Below are 10130 nucleotides of genomic sequence, written 5' to 3' on the forward strand. Positions count from 1 at the left end.
AGGCAGAGAGAGAGAAATCACAGAGGGAGAGAGGGAGAAGCAAACTTCCTGCTGAGCAGGGAGCCTGATGTGGGGCTCTATCCCAGGACCCTGGGATTATGACCTGAGCCGAAGGCAGACACCTAACCAAATGAGACACCCAGGCATCCCTAGTTTTCATTTTCTTAATCTTCAGCAAAAAAAGCATAGTAATAAGTCTTATATTAATTGCTATGTATTATAAATAATTAAATCTTGACAAATTTTTGCAAGAATCGTGTTTTATTGATTTAGTTTTATTTTAGAGCAAATATATTAATTTGGTCTGTTCACTGAATCTTAGATCTTTTATACTGTATGTTAACAATATTTAACAGACTCATATTGAAAGTAAAGGACAGACTTCATTTGTCTATCACAGTATGAGAAGCAACATTTTCTCTGTATCTTTTTCTATAGATATAAATAATTAGTTCCTTATTATGCATACTTTGGGTAAAAAATATAGTTTCCATGTAGTTTTATAACAAGTTGTATCAGCCACATTATGAAATTATCTTCTCGGGCGCCTGGGTGGCTCAGTTGGTTAAGCGACTGCCTTCGGCTCAGGTCATGATTCTGGAGTCCCGGGATCGAGTCTCACATCAGGCTCCCTGCTCAGCAGGGAGTCTGCTTCTCCCTCTGACCCACTCCCCTCTCATGCTCTCTCTCATTCTCTCTCTCGCAAATAAATAAAATTTAAAAAAAAAATTATCTTCTCTGCAACAAGTAGCTAAAAGTGCCTACCTTGGAAAGTGAGATCCTCTGTGACCCATTGGTAATAACCACTCTGCAGTATCAATTGATAAGTTTAGAAAAAATAAACCCCAACTGTATCACAATGCAGAGCACACAAAGGGGAAAGTTCTTGGAGTGGTTTTTGGTCTGAGCTTCTGTGGTAGATAAAATAATGGTCTCCCAATGTTGCCCATGTTCTAATCCCTGAAACCTGTGAATATTTTACCTGACCTTATAAAAGGAACATTGCAGCTGTGATTAAATTAAAGCCCTTCAGTTGGGGAGGGTAGCCTGGATGATCCAGGTGTGTCCAATAGAATCGCAAGTGTCCTTATAAGAGAGCGGTCGGAATCAGAGAAACAAGTGTCAGGATTGAATTGTAGGTCACAGTGATACAAAGCTATGAGTCAAGGATTCCAGGAGCTTCTAGAAGCTGCAGAGAGCAAGGAACCAAATTCTTCAACTAGAAATTCCAGAAAAACGTAGCCCTGCCCCCCCCATTTTGAGATTGCTCACATCTACAACACTTAGATAATAAACTTGTTTGTTTTAAGCCACTCTATTTGTGATTTGTTACAACAAACACAGGAAACTAATACAGTTTCATGCTCAGGAAAACTTTCAAACTTACAGGTTGACTGACTATAATCTCCAAATGGAGTTATACATAGTTAGAAATATAGTGATATGACTGAAGAAAGAAAACACTGTCCATTTGACTTTATGTCCCATAACTACACTCTCAGTGCACTATGATTTTTAAAATACACTTTATCCTGTGAATAATAAAACACGTTTTATTGTACTGCGAATAGTCAAAGCATAGCTTTGTTAAGTGTATACCACAATTTTATAAACTCACTTTAACATGTCTTTATTTTTTTAATGCATATAGAAGTGGCCATCAGATGAAAGTGGCTCTCATCTTTATATCTGAAAGGCCTAAAAAACGCCCCTTTGTTGTTTGTTTCTATGGCAGAGGACCCTGGAAGATTATCTTGGGGACCTTATTATTATTATTACTGAATTTTAGATTAGGTTGAGTTTATTTTTTTAGTGTTAATCTAAGTATAATTATCACTGCCAGTCATTCCCCTCCCCAACCACACTTAGTGTTTTAATAGCATTTCTAGAGGTTAGTTGGGGTGTTGCTCACAAATGCTAATGAACAGCTTAACGGTTTACCTTTTAACTCTGCTGAAATAGGGGCCAAACAGAATATATTATTGTTCTACCATGGGCCAGTCCCAGTATTACTGTCAGTCTATGAATCCTAATTCCTGTTTTGCCATTGTGTTTTATGTAAATGCTATAGTCTATTAACCTCTGACCTTTAACTCATTTTTATACATAAGAAAAATGATGCTCCACAATGAGATCTTTCTGTGGATAATTCAAACTAAACACCACATGACAACAAGGTTACCATCTTTCATTTTCTCAATATGTATTACAAAGTAAATTATCAACAGTCTCAACTGTCTACTTTGTTTTTCCTATTATAGCTAAAAAAGGAAACAATGATAAATAGCCTTAGGACTGAATGATAAACTTGATATCATTAATATCATTAATGTTACCAAAGTTTAACTTGTCATAAGAATCATTTGAGGACAATTGTTAATATATATAGTATTTCTTATGTATTTTATATAATATCATTTACTTATTATATATTATATAATAATCTTAAAAAATGTATTATTGGCACCCTCTGACAGAAATTTTGATTCAGTCGATCTAGAGTAGGCCCAGAAATCTGCTTTTTTTAAATGCTTCCTTAGGTGATACTATGTAAGTGTTGACCAGACTTAAATAAACACCAGTTAAGGGGTGCCTCGCTCAGTTTGTTAAGCATCTGACTTTGGCTCAAGTCATGATCTTAGGATCCTGGGATGGAGCCCTGAGTGGAGCCCCAGGTCAGGCTCCCTGCTCAGCAGGGAGTCTGCTTGTCCCTCTCCCTCTGCCCCTCCCCCCTTGTGTGCATGCATGCTCTTTCAATAAATAAAATCTTTAAAAATAAATAAATAAAACACTGAATTAAAAAAATTACACCCAATTCACTTTATATTCAATGCATTTAATTTCAAGACCTAAAGCAAAGACATGTAATACATTAAATACGCCATATAAAACTTGCATAAGAAATCTATTAAAACAGTTATGTTTTATTTCCTTGTTAATTTATAAGGAGGAAAACACAAGGGAAAAATATTTAACTGCTAGGGGAAAAAATATTAAAGAAATGGAGAACTGAATTATCTCCCTAGTATTTCTACAGAACTGTCATTTAAAAACAAATCACTTCTGAGAGCCACCAAAGGCCATATCTTTGACCACAACTTAAACAGAATTGAAATTGTTGCCTGGAATTCTGCTTCTGGGCACAGAACTAAAGGGTACAATTCTATTGTTGGATGCCACATAACTCCAGAAACTAAAAGAGGGGAATGATCTCTGTGCATAAGGAATGTGGGAGGGGTGATATCTTTGAAAAGTTTGTTTAGAAAATAAATGACTAGTCTAGTATTGGTGGTGACTATTTTTCATCATCTGTGGAAAGGAAGAATAATCAGAATGATCAAAGAAGAGCAAAAGCTAGAAAAGGAAGATTTGCTTTTGTGCAAGGGAAGATACTGATAGCAGCTATTCCTATACATTTTAACTGCAACTCATTACTAAAATAGTTTTCGTTTTGTTTTGTTTTAGGATTTTATTTATTTGTCAGAGAGAGAGCACAAGCAGGGGGAGTGGCAGGCAGAGGGAGAAGCAGGCTCCCCACCGAGCAAGGAGCCATGGGACTCGATCCCAGGACCCTGAGATCATTACCTGAGTCGAAGGCAGACGCTTAACTGACTGAGCCACCCAGGCTTCCCTAAAATAATTTTTAAAAACAGGCCTTAATGCTGCCAGAAAATTCACTCATTACTGTCTTCTGAGAAATAAGAAAAGAAGAATGTGGACATTTGGACATGGCATTATGACCACAACCACCACCACCCTGCAAAAGCAAAGAATAAGAATAGGAGGTGAGCTGTTTATAGAGTCTGAATGTGAGACATCATTGCCTAATAATCCCTTAACCATGAGGATACCAAATCTTGATCTTAAGCAGGTCAAAAGAGACTATGGTCAGGTAAAGGTACAGAGAGGCCAGTGGGATAGCAGGGTTAAGGGAGAGACTGAAGACTGAGACATTGGTAATACAGTCTCTTCAGTGTCATCCAAAGGATATGAGGATATAAACAAGCTTCTAATTTTTGTAAAAAAATAAAATTAAAAAGTGCTGTTTCATTGTTCTCTAGCATGGGGTACTTACTGGGCTAGTGACAGAGAGGAAGAGGAGGAGGTGGAGGAGGAGAAGAAGGATAAAAGAGGAAAAAGAAGAAAAAGAAGAAGGGAAGAAGAAGCAGAGTGGGGGAAGAAGGACAAGAAGGACACAGAGTTTGGATGGATGTTGGAAATTCTAGTTAGAACAATAAACTAGACAGGCTTAGACAAGAAGCACTAAGCGGTGACAGAGAGAATGTTTCATGTAGAAGTAACTTGTGGCAGATCGCAAAGAGGGAGAAATTAGGTCACTCTGTTGTTTATGCTGTATGTGAATAGAAATAATTTAAATAGAAAAATTAAATATTTCTATTTGTGACCATGGCTACCGCTAATTGGTTTAAGACAGAAGTGAAAGAATGAATGAATAAATGAAAGAATGTTAAATGTACCAGTGGATATAAACCTAAATGCATGAAGACCAATTTTCACTTAGTCTTCAGAAATATTTGAAAGCTTAAAACTATTCCCAAATGGAAAAAATTTTTTCAATTTTAAGTTTACACTCACCCTCCTCACCCCAATTTCATATTTCTTCTACCTCTCCTATCATTTGTTCCTTAAAAGACCTCAAAACCTTGACAAAAGATTAAAAAGAAAAACATTTCCCTTTTGCCAAATCTTGCCTTAGCAATTAGTCTCTCCTAACTTTATAAAAATCCATGATTATTATTAAGTGCTACAGTACAATAACAAAAATATGCACAAAACTAACCAACACTGGTCCCGGGCACATGTTCATGTTTCTGTATGTTTGTCTTTGGCCCAGCTGGCATCTTGCCTTCCTGGTCCTTTTCCCCTTCTCCCCACTATCTCCTGAACTAGGTATCTCACTGACCAGTAGTTCATCTGTACTTTCACCTGGGTACTCAACCCTGCCAGTCCTGACCAGGACAAGCAGCCCCATCCTGTGGAAGGGTTCCATTTTGAATTTGTTTCATTGTCTAGAAGAACTGCCTTACTGTTCATGGGGAGTACCCACCTTCTGGCAACCTTCCTCCTCCTTAGAATTCCCCATCTCTTTGGCATAAGGTGGAACAGGACCCCGGTTTGACTGGAAAGTCTTGAGTCACCAGAAGGCTGATTTCCAATTAACTGGCTGGATAACTTCTCTGAAAAAATCAATCACATAGGGGCGCCTGGGTGGCTCAGTTGGTTGGGCGACTGCCTTCGGCTCAGGTCATGATCCTGGAGTCCCAGGATCGAGTCCCGCATCGGAGTCCCTGCTCGGCAGGGAGTCTGCTTCTCCCTCTGACCCTCCCCCTTCTCATGTGCTCTCTCTCATTCTCTCTCTCAAATAAATAAATAAAATCTTTAAAAAAAAATCAATCACATAAAATCAGTTGCCACCACAGTGTCAGGTCTATGAATTCTGATGCCTGGGTTTCCTTGGGATGTTCTATAACCTAGCCTTAATTTACTTCCTATACCCACTGGCTGTTGCTGCTAAGATCCAAGATTGATTGAATTATGAACTAAGGCCCTTCTACCCAAGTAAACCTGGATCTCAAAGTGATGAAACCATCTAACCATCTTATTCATTTTAGGAAATGACAACTAATAAAAGTTGAGACATTTCCATTTTAGTAAACATCAGAATATAATATAAAAACATGATATTTTGGGGTACTGGGATGGCTCAGTCCGTGAAGCATCCAGCCCTTGGTTTCAGCTAAAGTCATGATCTCATGGGTCGGGGGATGGAGCCCCATGTTGGGTACCATGCTCAACAGGGAGTCTGCTTAAAGATTCTATCCCTCTGCCCCTCTTCTGCTCATGTGCATGTGTGTGCTCTCTCTGTCTCCCTCTCATAGAAAAATAAATCTTAAAACAAATATAATAAAATAGAAAAAAATAAAAACATGATATTTTAAATCAGGAAACTTCCAAGGCCTGGAAATAATAGCAAGAACTCAAGAAAGATACCTTATACATGAGGCCAGTAACAGTCTAATCTTAAAAATGATCCACTTACTAGTTTTTATCTTGAATGGATGGTCAATAAAAAGTGTGCTATGTAACTGCTAAATCAGATTAAGTTCTGAAGAACAAGAAGCATATTATTTTAGAACTTTTTTTCCAGTTGTCTATTGCTTTACAACAAACCATTCCAAAACTTAGTGTCTTAAAGTAATACTATTCTATTGTTCTCAATTCTTCGGGTCAGGAATTTGGCTTGGATTGAATGAAGACAGCTCATCTCTCTTTCCTTTGGGGTTGACTGGGGAAGTTCACCCGAGGCTGGAGAAGGATCCAAGATGGACTCATTCATAGGTTTGGGGCCTTGGTGCTGGGCTATTGGCTGGGGCATCTCAGTTCTCTTCACATGATCTTTCTCCAACAGGATGCCCTGGCCTTCTTTACATAGCAGATGGGTTCTATGAAATCAAAGGTAGATTGCACTAGGCCTCGTAGATTCTATGCCCAGGACTGGCAGAACAATACTTCTTTCTCATTCTATTGGTCAAAGGAAGTCACAAGACCAGCCTAAATTCAATAAGAGGGGAAATGGCTCCACACCTTGAAGCAAAGAATAGCACACACGGGGAATGGAGAAATTAGTAATGACCATCTTTGCAAACAAACTTCTACAGGCGGCAGTCACCCATTCTGGGGATTCATGTCTTCAGATCAGGGCAACGTCTACTCAAATTTATAGACTCCATAGATTCCTGACCACAGTAGGGCAGAGGATTCAAAGGGTAATTTCTAAGAGAGAAAGAGGTCAAAGAAATGCATGGTGACCTGAACGGCCCTATCCACTCTTTGGAATTTGTTTCTACAGATTGTACTATAAGCTATCAATAACTGTCTGAAACCATCCTCTTTACCATTGTAAAAGCCAAAACTAGGGCTAAAATATTAGCTAAGTGAGTATGTACCAAAGAAATTTTCCTGCTACTGAATGAAAGCCCTATTGTTACACATACCAAGTGGATAGTCCAAAAACTGATTTCCAAGATCTGACAACTTTTGGTCTCTCTCATAAGAGAAGCTCTCCTCAGAGCCATACTGTGTTAGCTAGCCCTTTATTAGATGGCAAAACAGTGGTGGTGACAGAGAATGCAGGTGGAAACAGAGACCCCCATAGTAATAACAGCAGCTAAGGCAAAGGCAAATGATGAGCTAGAAACTTGGGAGGTTAAAAGAAGGTCCACGTCCTTCTTGGCACATAATATAGATGAGTAGTTCTCAGACAGGCTACACATCAAAATCATCTGTAGGGCTTTTACAGGTGCAAATGCTGAATCAGATTCTGAGGGGACAGCTTGGAAGTTCTAATTCTGATGAGCACCTCTATTGGAAATCACTCTACTAGATTATACACAAAGGTGGAAAATCTAACTGGTTTGTATGATGGATTGAGCACTGAATCAAGGGACAGGTTCACTTTTTCTCTGTGGTTCCATGAACTTGTTGAGTAATTATAGTTAATTATGTGTATTGCATGCAAAGAACAGGCTTATGTGTTTATATCAATAATTCTTTCAGGTCTCACAACTGTGTGTGTGAAATGGAGGTTGATCGTTGTTACTTTTTGCTGATGGGGAGCCTGAAATTAGTGACTTGACAAAAGCCCTGGGATGCCAGGGCTATATAAACTATGCTGACCTCCAAAGGAGAGGTCAAGGTTTTCAGTTTGTTCTCAGTACTCTTCATAATGACGTTCAGTTCTTCACTGCCAATCTTGACCAAATTTTACAATAAACTATTCTTCAGATATTGCTCACCGGGACCTACAGCACACACTCATAAAATGAGATGAGCTAAGTTTTTAAGCCTAGAAGCGAAGAAGGCATTGAAAACTATAAGATGCCTTAGAAATCAAGATTTCTTTTCATCATGAATGATGGCTCTTACATCATCATTCTAGAACACGAATTAAATTTTTTTTTCTCCAAACATTATTACTTCCCCACTTTCTTACCTGACTTCAACATTTTCTATTATTTCTAAATTTTCATTTCAAAAATTGTCTGACATAAGCCACCACAACTCATTTTGAATAGAAGTATAATATGAGTAAATTGAAATTGAACTCCACGTTCATGATGAAATATTCCCCCAAATTTCACAGTGACTCAATTTTTAATGGCCTTTGTTGTTGATTTTGAAAAAAAGTTTTTTAAAAGTTTTAAACATGTTCAATTTTTTTCAAAGATCCCTGGTATAACACAGAGACATCACTACCCTTTACAAAAACAATACTTTCATTTCCTAGCTTGTCCTAGCATAATACCCAGGGACCAAAGCCATCGTGTTGCAAAATTCCAGGAGACACCAGGCCTAGAAAAAATGCTGCAAACTTTGACTCCTCAAGTTGGGTAATGCAACGGTACAGACAAAAACTTTCATTTATTATTCCATTGCTTGTTGTTAACTAATTTTAGAAGACTGTGAGGTGTTTTGTGTGTGTATATTAGGTTTGGGATTTTACAAAATTGATTTTATACGCCTCAATTGCATGTTTTAGATCCCTCAAAGAAAAGATGAATTAAAATTTGCTTATTTTTCCCTGGTAAAAACTATTCATTGAGATAACATTTAAAAAATTGAACTTTACCCTCAGTTTGAAGTGGAAAATTGTTTTCTGTGAAGGAAGAGTTTGTTCAAATTATTAAAAAGTAATTAAAATGGAGCTCCACTAAGGAGTTTGTTGTGGGAGAGAAAGTGATCTCTTCTTCATGAATGATAGCTAAATGTTTCCATAAAGTGGTGTAGTTATTACAACAGCACAAATTATATTAATAGCTATTTGGGCATTAAAATAAAATGTTGCTGGTTCAAAGATTCCCCTTTTAATTAAGTTTTGTCACATGAATGGAATAAAATCTAAGTATTTCTCCTTTTTGTGCTTCTGGGACAGACATCCATTTATTCAAAATTTTCTTGCTTATAATCATTAGCATTCGAAGTCTTTTGTTGTCATGTTGTCAAAAAGCTGAAAAGCACAACTGAGACAAAAACTAGGAGAAGTGAACATAAAAAACTTGCATCTCTCTAGTGTTTGATGGAAGCATTTATGACCAGAGTCTGAAGATCAAGGTTTTTTTAGATTGCTGATTATTCACTCATAATTTAAAAGATGCCCAGGACTCAATGCAATACCACCCCCACTGTACCACTCACCCATGTTGACTGCCTCCTTTTAATACTTGTTTATTATAATAGTGATCTCTAAAGGAAGGTATGTATACCCTCAAAGGTGTGCAAGATCATCCATTAGGGAACAGAAAGTAAATATTAAAGCTTCTATTTGCATTTGCTTTCATTTTCATCTTTTTGAAATTTTATTTTTTTGTGAGTTTTGCAATGTGTTAACATTAGTATAGCAGCAGATGTATACTAGCTAAAAATGTGTTACGTGTATCTTGCTAGTCATGCTCAAAATTTTTTTAGTGATAGAGATAAATGTCCAACAAAATTTAGAGCCAGTGTTCGATAGTTCTGTACTCATTTTAGCACTTAAGTAATGACTGGATCTTCCTGGGCCCCTACCTTCTTTATGACTTTAGGTGAGTTACTAAATTCCTCTCTGTGCAAAATATAACTAATAATGATATACTACAGAGGATGAAGTGATGACTGTATCCTTTTTATGAAGAGTTTTGTAAGAGATAAAGTGCTATTCAAATGTGTGGGAACACCTTGAGAGCAGACAATAGCTCATTTTTGTATCCCCGAGACTTCTTACGGGGGCTCGCAAATAGAATATGTTCAATAAATAGACGAATAAATGAATGAATGAGGATCTATACATCATTAACATTCTTATGGGAAAGAGCTAGATGTGGTTTGAAACATAAATGGTCGTAAATAAGAAGAAACAAGTTAAGTCTTGCTCCAACCCTGGCTCTTTGATTTTTGAAAAAGTCATCATTTTTGCTGAGCTCAGTTTCTTCCTTCATAAATGAGCCATAATAATATCATTTTCCTGCCTTACCTCATAGGGTAGTTTTCAGAACAAAATCTATGTGAGTCAAATGAAATTTTGTCATCAGCTCTAAAGAAAACTCTATGCTAACATTGGTGATTATTTTTGT

This window comes from Mirounga leonina, unplaced genomic scaffold (genome assembly GCF_011800145.1).
Source record: "Mirounga leonina isolate KUSES-001 unplaced genomic scaffold, KU_Mleo_1.0 Mir_174, whole genome shotgun sequence".
NCBI lineage: Eukaryota > Metazoa > Chordata > Mammalia > Carnivora > Phocidae > Mirounga > Mirounga leonina.